Below are 10884 nucleotides of genomic sequence, written 5' to 3'. Positions count from 1 at the left end.
AATGGAGGAGCCATTCACCGTCGTCACGTCTGTGTTGCTGCTGCGTCGCCGTCGGAGCTCCACGCCGCTGTTCTGGCTGCTAGAAACCACCACTGGAGCCCTGTCGTCTTGGTAAGCTTTAGCCTTGTTTCGGATTTCCTCCTATGTTCATTAAAATCATTGTTACCGTGAGGGTTGTTACTAAAGTTGTTTGTTTTTATGGAAAAATGGTTACCGCGAGTTACTGTACCATTGCTGCCTGATGCGAGCGAAACCGTCGGTTAAGAATTCCTTCTCGGTAAAGGAAAAATAACCTCGTTGAAAGTATAGTTCTCATCCAACAAGTAATGCTCAATCAAAGTTTACAATTTCTAATCTAAACCGAGAGTAATCAAACCTCGGGTCGTTCTCCTTAGGAACTAATGCCAATGAGTGCATACAATTTTAGTTGTGAGAAGCAAGGATTTTCAATTATTGAAGTAAACAAATAAAGAAATGAAAGAACGAGACAAAATTGCAATTAATAAAGCAATAAAGGAATAAAGGAACTATGTTTGTAATATGGACAAGTAAAGCTAAAAAATAATGGGAAAAGTGGTTCAAAACATAAATAAAACCTTGACTTGGGATGAGTTATGGAATCCCTTCCTTACCATAACTACAACTATGATAATTATGATGGATTAATCTCACTAAGTCAAAACTTAACATCGAAGGATAAGTCAAGTGAGCATAGTTGTTATTAATCCACAAATCCTAGTTAATTTACCAAATTAATTGGTAAAAAGCTAGCATTAGTGGAAACAATAACAACTAACAACCCAAGAATTATCACTAAATGTTGGACATTATGGCTCTAGTAATTGATACACTCATTTCCCCCAAGTCAAGGGGTACAAATTACCCCATAATCAAAATTGGCATTTCATCAAACACATAGTGGGCATAAACATAAAACATGGCAAGATTGGTAAATTAAGGAAAGCTATGAACCACAAATGCTCAAAATCAATAAAGGCAACTCAAACATCAAATTAAACAACTAGGAATCCAAAATTGCAAGGCTATCTAAATGTTGATAAAGGAGGTGAAAATAAAGGCAAGTGTAGAATAAGTGGAATAATAAAAGAGTGAATTAAAGAAATACTTAAAATAAATTTGCTTTAATCCCAAATCAAAACTTGAAGTAAAAAGTGCTATAAAATCCTAATTAAAATCTTAAGAGAGAATTTTCTAATCTACACTACTCCTACTCCTACTATGTGTTTTTCCTATTCTAAGATGGCTCTCTTGTTATGTGTTGACATGCCCTTAATATAGCCTCTCAAACCAGCCTTCAACACTTCAGAAATGGGCCTAGAGACCCCCAAAATTGTGAGTCACGTGCTATTTTAATGGAGGCATGCACTGGTACCTGTGGACGTGTGCGCACGCACACTCTGCCAAAAACTCTACCTGTGCGTACGCACGAGTGGTTGTGCGCACGCACACTAAGCGATGCTCTGAATGTTCGCGCGGCGCATACAATGCAGCTCACGTGCACGCGTCGCTCCATTCTGATGCTTGTGCGTACGCACGCATGTCTGTGCGTACGCACACATCGCTGTGTTTTTCTCCTTTGATTCTTCATGCTTCCTCCTCTATGCATGCTCCTCTTCCATTCTCTCCAAGCCATTCCTGCATTATACATCTGAAATCACTCACAAACAACATCAAGGCATCGAATGGAAGGTAAATGGAATAAAATTAATCAAATTAAGCACAAAAGAGTATGTTTTCACAATTATGCACAATTTAGAGAGAAATCACAAAAGTATGCTATTTTGGTGATTAAGTGTAGGTTTATGTGATAAAATCCACTCAAATCAAACCAAAATATATCATCAAATATGGACTCATCACTGCCACATTAAAGGTCACTAAGGTATAGGCCGGAATCTTTTTTCGTTCCCAACCTTTTTTTGTATACAAAATTGTCCGTAAGGTTTAAAACTAAGTTTTAAAATTGTCCTTTTACTTAAATCTTAAAATTTTGGACCAAATTACTCATAGCAAAAAAAATTATGAAATAATAAGAGAAAAATAATAGAAGGAGAGTGTTTCTACTCATGCGAAGGGGGAAGGAAAAAAGAAGGGAGAAGGGAAGAAAAAGAAGAAGCTGTCTATGATCCACCTTTGCCTCTACTTTCGTTGTCAAAAATTTAAAACTAAGTTAAACCTTAAGAACGATTTTAAAACCAAGTTAAACTTTATGGACCATTTTCTATGCAAAAAAAGTTTGGGGACGAAAAAAGTTGTTGGCCTATACTTTAATGACTAAAATTGTACTTAACCCTAATTTTAAGGGTTTCGACTATTCGAGGTAGGGACTTTTTTAAAAACTATTTTATTTTAAGAAATTATTATAAATTGATATCAATATGAAAAATAAATTTTTCTGTGATTGTGCGAGTCTTATAGATTTGATGGTTTTGTGTTGTTGGTTAGTTATACGTGAATTATGGATTATGGTTGATTTAATGATTGCTGTGATGGTTTGTCTAGAATTTTGATCTTTGAGGAATATGTTGATTTGGTTAATGTAAGACTGATTATTGAGACGTTGTAATAGCAGTTAAATTGATTTGTGATTGGTGGGACTGATCTTGAGACTTGTTGGAAACATTGGAATTAGAATGCCAAACCATTTTCTTGAAAATCTGATTTTTGAAATAAAGTAGTAACTTTGAAAACGAATCAGTAACTTGATATTGAACGAACTATGTGGGGTTAAATGCTGAGTAAACTAGAATAAGTGTAATTGTTACAGTTTAATTTTGAAAGATTTGTTTTAATTGGAGAATTAGTTATGAATTTTTGAAGTTGAATTGTCTGTGGTTATGAACTGCGAATGATTTTCTGATTGTTGGAAAATGATTTGGTTGTTGGAATTCTTGTTTATGTTGAATGATATGTTGAGAAAAAAAGTTGAGAGATGGTTTGGATGGAACTCTTGAAGGGTGAAAAAATCCGAATTTTAGAGGAGATATTGCTGAAATTTTTATAAGTATTTGAGTGAAATCGAATAATAAAAATAATGGAAACCGGTGCTATTTTCATAAAAGCTAGAGATTTTGTTTTAAAGTTTTATTTAGTTCATTTTTATTAAAGAAATCTCTTTGAGAAGCTTTTAGAGAATTTAAAGTATTTGAATTTGATTGGTTAAAACGAAAATGAGTTTTACTTGATTAATTTTAATTAAAGAATTATGTTTTGCGGAGTGTTGGCAAGGACAGACATACAAAGGGGCGAGTGGAGGCCTCGGCCCCCAACTTTTTGTAAAAAAATTTATTTAGTATTTAGTCTAGTATAAAAAAAAGTCCAGTCCATCCTAAATATTAATGATTTCTAATATCTAAAAAGTAAGTAACAATATTGAAAAAATATGAAAAAAATATTATTACTAATACTTTTTAATTAAATAAAATTTTTCAAATCTCATAAAGTGAATTCTTTTTCTTCTTGTGACCATCCTTCTTGATTCATTTGGTATTAATTCTCTCTGTTTCAACTAGTACAATTGAGAGATTTTTTTCAGCTATGATTATTGTGAAGAATAACTCAGAAACAAAATGAAAGATGAATTTCTTACTAATTATCTTTTAATTATATTGAAAAGAAAATTGCTGAAAACTTTGACACAAGTTCTTATCGATGAATTTTATGATATAAAGAATCGACCACTTCGTTAGTAAAAAGTACACACATTTTTTTGTACTTTAAAATATATTGTCTATCAGTATATTTTTGCAATACATCTTACATTATATATTTTTTTGCATAATTTTTAATATTATATATGTTATTGGCCCCATGATAATATTTTTGGATCCGTTCCTAAGTGTTGGTGAAATCCAAAGTAATATAGTTTAATTGAATGAATTATGTGTTTTGGTAAGTTTTGAGGTTAGGTGATGTATGTTGAAATGTGGTGTATATTGTTGAGGATGAACTTATTGTCAACGAAAGAATGGAATTGAATTGATGATTGATCTTTGTTAATGAGGAATGATATGGTGTTGGTAATAGAAATTTGGTTTGGTTTCTCTATGGAATTAATGTAAATCAAAATGGTTAATTGACAGGAATTGGTGGGTTTAGGTCTTGAATGGCTAGGATATAAATTGGATTGATGACTGAGTAAAAAATGCGTCTAGAATTGGTTTAAGTTATTTTTAAAAGAGGAAAATTTGAAATTGGTGAAATTGACACTTATGCAGAGTTTAGGTAAAAATCGATTTTTGACCAATTTCGATGGGCCGTAACTTGGCGCTTGAAGTTTGAAGTTAAATGAACTTATATTGAAATAAAGTTAGTGAGGAGAACTTTAAATTCGTCAAAGAACGGATGGAAAATGATTTTTGTAGCAAAAGATATAGATGTTTGAAAATGGGAGTTTAAAATTGAAAAACTTGCAAATTCTGCAGAACTAGGCAGACCCTGGTCTCGCGCGTACAGACCTGTGGTGCGTACGCATGAACGCGCACTTGCGCATACACATAGGTCATGCGTACACATGAATTTGAAAATCCAATTGGGGCAGTGGTAGGTTCTGCGCGTACGCACACATGTGCGTATGCATGACTCGAGGTTTGTGCGTACACATGAGGTAAGCGTATGCATGACTTGAAGATTTCCATTTTAACCCGAGACAAGTTCCATGTATATGCGTGAGGCATGCGTACGCACGAACACCTTGGTTTGGCCAAATTGATGTTTTTGAATTGAACTATTCTGCCTTTCCAGCGAGGTTGTAACCCCCTCTAAATTGAATTAAATTATTCTTGGATAAATCTTTGGTTAACTGGAGGAAAATGTTGCGGGGACGGAGGTTTATCCCGTCCGCAGTAAAGACGGTGACATTGTCCCGCTCACGAAGTAATGAAATTGAATGACTGATAAAGCAATTAGAGTTAACGAATCTAATAATTTATGAAATTGATTTGAGTCAATAATTATAAGTGAATGTGGTATGAATGATTGAATTGGCAAGGACGGTGGTGCTGACCCACTTGCGTATTGATTTAGCAATTGCTCCAGGCGAGGACGATGGTTTTATCCCGCTTGTTCATAGTTGTTTGTCCCGGGCAAAGACAGTGATTTTATCCCGCTTGTTCGTGGTTGCGTGTAAATATAGGCATGGTGGTGTTGTCCTGCCCACGGTGGGGACGATGGTTTTATCCCACTCACGGATTGAGTTTGATTATGGATATGTTTGATTGTGATAAATGTGAATATAAGGAATTATGTGCATGTTTGGGCGTCATTATTTTGTTAAAAAAAGATCTTTTTTTATTTTTTAACGTGTTTGGCAAATTTCTAGTAGTAAAAGTAAAAGCACTAGTAAAATAAAAAAAAGATCTTTTTTCCTTAAAAAAAAGATGTTTTTCATGTAATAAATAAACAAAAAAGTACTTTTATATTGTTATACCCAAACATAATTGATTGATAAAAAGACCTTTTTACATGAGATATCCAAACATAAAATTACTTTTACTTCTCTATAAGATCTTTTAAAAAAAGATAACTCGAAAAAAGATCTTTTTTAAAAAGCTCATCCAAGAGTGTTACTTGGATTCCGATTTCAATTTTGATTATGATTGATTGTGATTATGATTAAAAAGTGTTCCGGGAACTATATCCCAAGAGTGTGCTGAGGACTATATCCCAAGAGTGTGCAGGACACTATATCTCAAGAGTGTGGTGGGCACTATATTCCTGATAGCACCATTCTCTCGGATGAAAGGTGAGATGACACTCTCTATTATTTTGGCACAGTTGATACCTCTAGGTAAGGTGAGACGACACTCTCTGTTGAGATAATGGTACTATGATTTGATTTTTCTGGGGATGCACATCGAGAGACCATCCGAGAGTACTAGTTACCAACCGAATTTTGTGTCGGGTTTTGCGTAATAACTATCACGTGAGTTCATTGCTAGTAGGATAGGCATGCATCATACTGCATTTGTTTGAAATTGTTTGGGTCTACATATAATTACTTGGTTTGCCTAATTGATATTCTGTGAACTATTAATTGTACTACTTGTCATAATTGTTATTTATGTGTGATTGTTTGATTGTCTATCTGATTACTTGTGATTGTAAATTGTTGGTTCAGATTATGGTGGATTGTGGTAGCTTGTAAAAGATTAACTCTATGATGGTATGAATGCTGATTGAATTTTGGGCCGGTGGCAATGATTGATTGATTTAGTTATATCTCTTGATGTGTTGTGATGTAATTTTGGGCCGGAGGCCGTGATTATTTAAACGTGAATGAGTTTTGGGCCGGAGGCCGTGATTGGATGAATCCTTAGTAAGTTTGGTGAATTAATGATTAAAGAACTAAATGGAGTTAAGAATGAAATAAATGGTTATGACTTAGGCATGATTTTGGTTGAGTTAGGATAAGGATAGTTTGGAGAAAAGATTCATATAAGCAATGATCACTGCTGTAAAACGAACTTATATGTTTCCTTACGAATTTACACATGTATATGTTTCCTTTCAATCGCACTTCATGTCATCTTTTTTCATTACAAAACCATATAGTCGAGCATAATTTCTATAAAAATAACAAGTAGCACCTTCAATTCTCTTCAATTGCATCACAGAATTCTCAAACTCATTTTGTTCTACTTCAATGACTTTGTTTCCATTTTTTATATTCTGATAATTAAATTGTGTTACAAACAAAGAGTCATTGTCCTCCTTCTAGTTTCTATACCATGCTAAATAATTGCAGCTGAATAAAAAATAAATTATCACAACTATTGTGTGAAACATGTTCCATTCATCTTATACAAAAAAAAAAACAATAATTGAATTTTTGCATATGTAACAACGAGGGGAAAAAAATAAACTTCTCATCAAAAGAAAGTAAAAGACGAGCTAGGTTATTGTATGTCATCTCAAATACTCCCCAAAAAAGATTTATTTTGTCAAAACTCTAAACACAAAGAATCCCTAAAGTTAAAATTGATGAATTAATTTTTTACTGATTACATGTATGCTTGCTTTAGTTTGATTAAATAGGTATGATATTTTATTTGAACAATAACTGACGACCTTATTAAACATCATGATGTGGTTGAAAGAAAAATTCCCTTAATTAATTGTATGGAAAAAAAACTAAGAAAAAAATTTACAGAATGTTCAACGTAAGAAAATACATGACAGGGGAGTAATCGATGACAATATACAATACAATAAAATTCTACAACCAAACAAAATATTTAATCAAATCTAATCAAATTGTTATAATGTGTTTTACATTGACGTGCGCGCTCTACGCTATCGTATTTGTCGTCATCATCATCATCATCTTCTTCTTCTTCCTCCTCGTCCTACTCCGCTTTATATTCATGTTGTTATTTCTTATTCTTTTTCTCCTTTTTTTTCTCATCTTTCTCTTTCATTATCGTCATCACCACCACCACACCACCACTTCCATCTCCTCCTCCTCTTCTTTCTTTTTCTCATTTGAATTTCTTCTATCTCCTCCTTTCCTTTCCTCCTCATTTTCCTCCTCCTCCATCATCATTATTATCATCATCATTATCGTTATTGTTATTATCATCATCATCTTCTTTTTATACGTATAACAGTTCAAATCTAGAATGCACTGAAATTTCTTAATGATGACGACACACAAACAAACTCAGTACAGACTAAAGGTGCACCTTATTTAAATTCAGAATGCACCAAAATTACTTACTGATGACGACATACAAATAAATTCGATTCAAAACAAAAACATACTAAGTGCACCTTATTTAAATCCATAATGCACCAAAATTACTTAATGATAACGATACACAAACAAACTCGATTCAAAATAAGCACAGACCAAGTGCACCTTATTTAAACCCAAAATACAATGAAATTACTTAATAATGACGACATCTAAAGAAACTCGATTCAAAACAAACACACACCAAAAGTTTACCTTATTTAAATCCAGAATGTACTGAAATTATTTTTTGATAAATTCTGCATAACTCAAAACTCCTCATCCTCTTTCTTCATCATCATCATCATCATCATCATCATCATCATCATCATCTTTTCTTGTTCATCTTCTCCTTCTTGTTTTACTTTCTCATTATTCTTCTTATTTCACTCTTTTAAAAAGAATAAAAACAAGAAAAAAAATCAAACAAAGAATAAGAAAAAATACATAATGCTGTAAAATCTCTAGGAAGATGAGAAAAAAAAGAAAAAAAGCTCAGCAACAACAGCATCAATAAAAAATTGACGATGAGGAATAAACACACGAAGAAGAAGGAATGCAAAGAAGAAGGAGGATGAACACAAAGAAGAAGGAGAAGAAGGAGTAGGAGGAGGAACACGGGATACAAACGTTGGGATAGTTTGAGTGTGTATTCACGCTCTCACTAATGAAATTGATTTTTGTTGAATTTGAACTAGTTTGGTTAGACTTGGTTCCTGAAAAAACTTGGATGTGTAGTAAAATTTTATTGAATAATATTATCTATCTGAATCAATTCTGCACTGTTTTAGAGGTTGCAATAGGGCCAAAGCAGTTTGGAATATCCTCGACCCTTCATTCATTGAGACTAGAGGATCGTTTGATTTAGCTCCTTGGCTCAAATAGGGCATATCGAGTAAAGACTGCCTTTTCGCGTCAAGAATATGGTGGATATGGAGGCATCAATGTCATGAGATTTTTAACCCGGATGAAGCTTGGTCCAATAAGAAAGTGGCAATGCTAGCTAGAAATATGAGCTTTGATCTTGGGAACCTGGAGTACAACCGATTTATCTATTTAGATATTGAATGGAAATTTAAGTGGGAGCCTCCATCCAATGGCACTTTCAAAGTCAACTGCGATGCTAGTGTTCTTCAAGGAGCCCAGCGAGCTTGTTTTGGTTGTATTATGAGGGATGATAGAGGGAGATGGGTGCTGGGCTGTTCATGTGCTCTTCTTTTCTGGTTTGTTTGTCATTCTGAGCTGTTGGCATCTTGGCAGGGGTTGATGTTAGCTTGGAAAACTGGATGCACACGTGTTATTTGTGAGACGGACTTTGTAACAGCCCAATTTTCAGTATATCTAGATCATAACAAAAACTGAGTGCTACCAACCTGTCTTCCTATTTATTATCTATTATTTATTAAATATGAGTCTAATCGTGATTAATACGTCATTGTTTTACGGTTAATTTCTAATTATTTTGAAAATATTAAGTCATTAGTACAGAAATATACATTACAAAGTTATAGAAGTCTAGCAAGTAAAGCATATAACATCAGTAATATTGTCAACCATCTCAATATATAAGATTTAAGTCTATAGTCATGTGTCATCAACCTTGTACAGATCCAGTCAGAACGCTCCTAGCATAATTAGATAGTATTTATATACATATATATACATATGACATCCCAAATCCTAACCTATTCAAAAAGCTCCTAAACTGGAACTCCGACTAGTCTAATTCTCTTTATAAGCCTAATTCCCTCTAAGGTCACAAAAGTGATGAGAAGAAACTCTAGGTCTTCAGATGTGACTAAACGGGATGTCGTTAAGCAACAACAACCATATGGTCCTTCTTTCTAGCGGGTCTTGGAGTATATACATGCAGATGAGTTCGACGTCCTCGTAAGCGAAAACTTCTAGTAGATCATGGAAAGGTTCTCCCATCTCCATCTATAGGATAGAAAGAGGGGGTAAGAACTGGAGAGTCCTTAGTAAGGTCAGGGTTAGAAGTTAAGTTCATTGATTATTTATTGCTTAGCGTGCCACGATAGAAGTCAAGCAAGCAATATATAAATAGAAAATACACAGAAAACATCACATAGCTAGGAAATTCAAGAACACATACACAAACAAGCAAACAAAGATGCAGTAACCAAGAATAATGAATGTCTAGCCCTACGCAGGCCATGAGCTCATGTGTCGGTTGCCTACTCGCTCCAGATATTATCCGGACATGAATTCCATATATGGCTTTCCAGATATTCAATTACACAAGTCCTATGGCCGAAGCCAATCAATTGATTCTCAAATTGCATAAGACTTATTGCCGTAGCCATTCAATTGACTTTCGATTGCACTAATTGGCCTATATCTGGAAAACAGGGCATTAGCATGCGGGTGTTCCCACATATAATTTGGCACTAAGGCCCCAAACAAACATTCAGTCTTTAAATATATAAGTCTTATGGCTGTATCCACTCAGTTGACTCTTAATTCTTAATCTCCACTTTCCTTAATCATTTCACAGTTATATTTCTTTTTTCTTTTTTTTCTTCTTCTTTTCTTTCGCATCATTCCTTTAATTCTTTACTTTTAGCATTACAATTTATCTTCACACTCTTCTCTCATCTTTCTAAAACTTTTAGAAAAATTTGTCTTTTTTTAATAATATTTAGTTCTTAAACTTTTAAAAATTCATTTGACCTCCAAACTTTTTAGAAATTACACTTTAACCACTTAACTTTTAAAAATTTTGCTTTAATCCCCAAACTTTTATTTAATTAACTTTCAATCCCAAACTTTTTATTATTTATATTTTGACCTCAGAATAATCAAAGCTGCCGGGGTTTCTTGTTTTTCAAGAACCGAACCAGCATCATCAAAGCTCATAAATTTTCACTTAATTTTTAACTAGTTTTTCAATTTTTTCAGTAATCGATTTTTCTCAATTGTTAACTTAACTTCCCAGCCACCAAATCACCTCAAATTTCACATGATTAAAGCTTGTAAACGGCCTTGTTTTAGGCTGGAACATTTCGGTTTCCAGCATCTCTTTGGAACCGAATCGTTTATCTTAAAAAACACCAAATTTTCATAAAAAATCAAGCAAATAAACATTTTATTTCAAGTATCAATCATCACTT

This window comes from Arachis ipaensis, chromosome B01 (assembly GCF_000816755.2).
Source record: "Arachis ipaensis cultivar K30076 chromosome B01, Araip1.1, whole genome shotgun sequence".
In the NCBI taxonomy this organism is placed as follows: Eukaryota; Viridiplantae; Streptophyta; class Magnoliopsida; order Fabales; family Fabaceae; genus Arachis; species Arachis ipaensis.
This window is presented reverse-complemented; position numbering follows the sequence as displayed.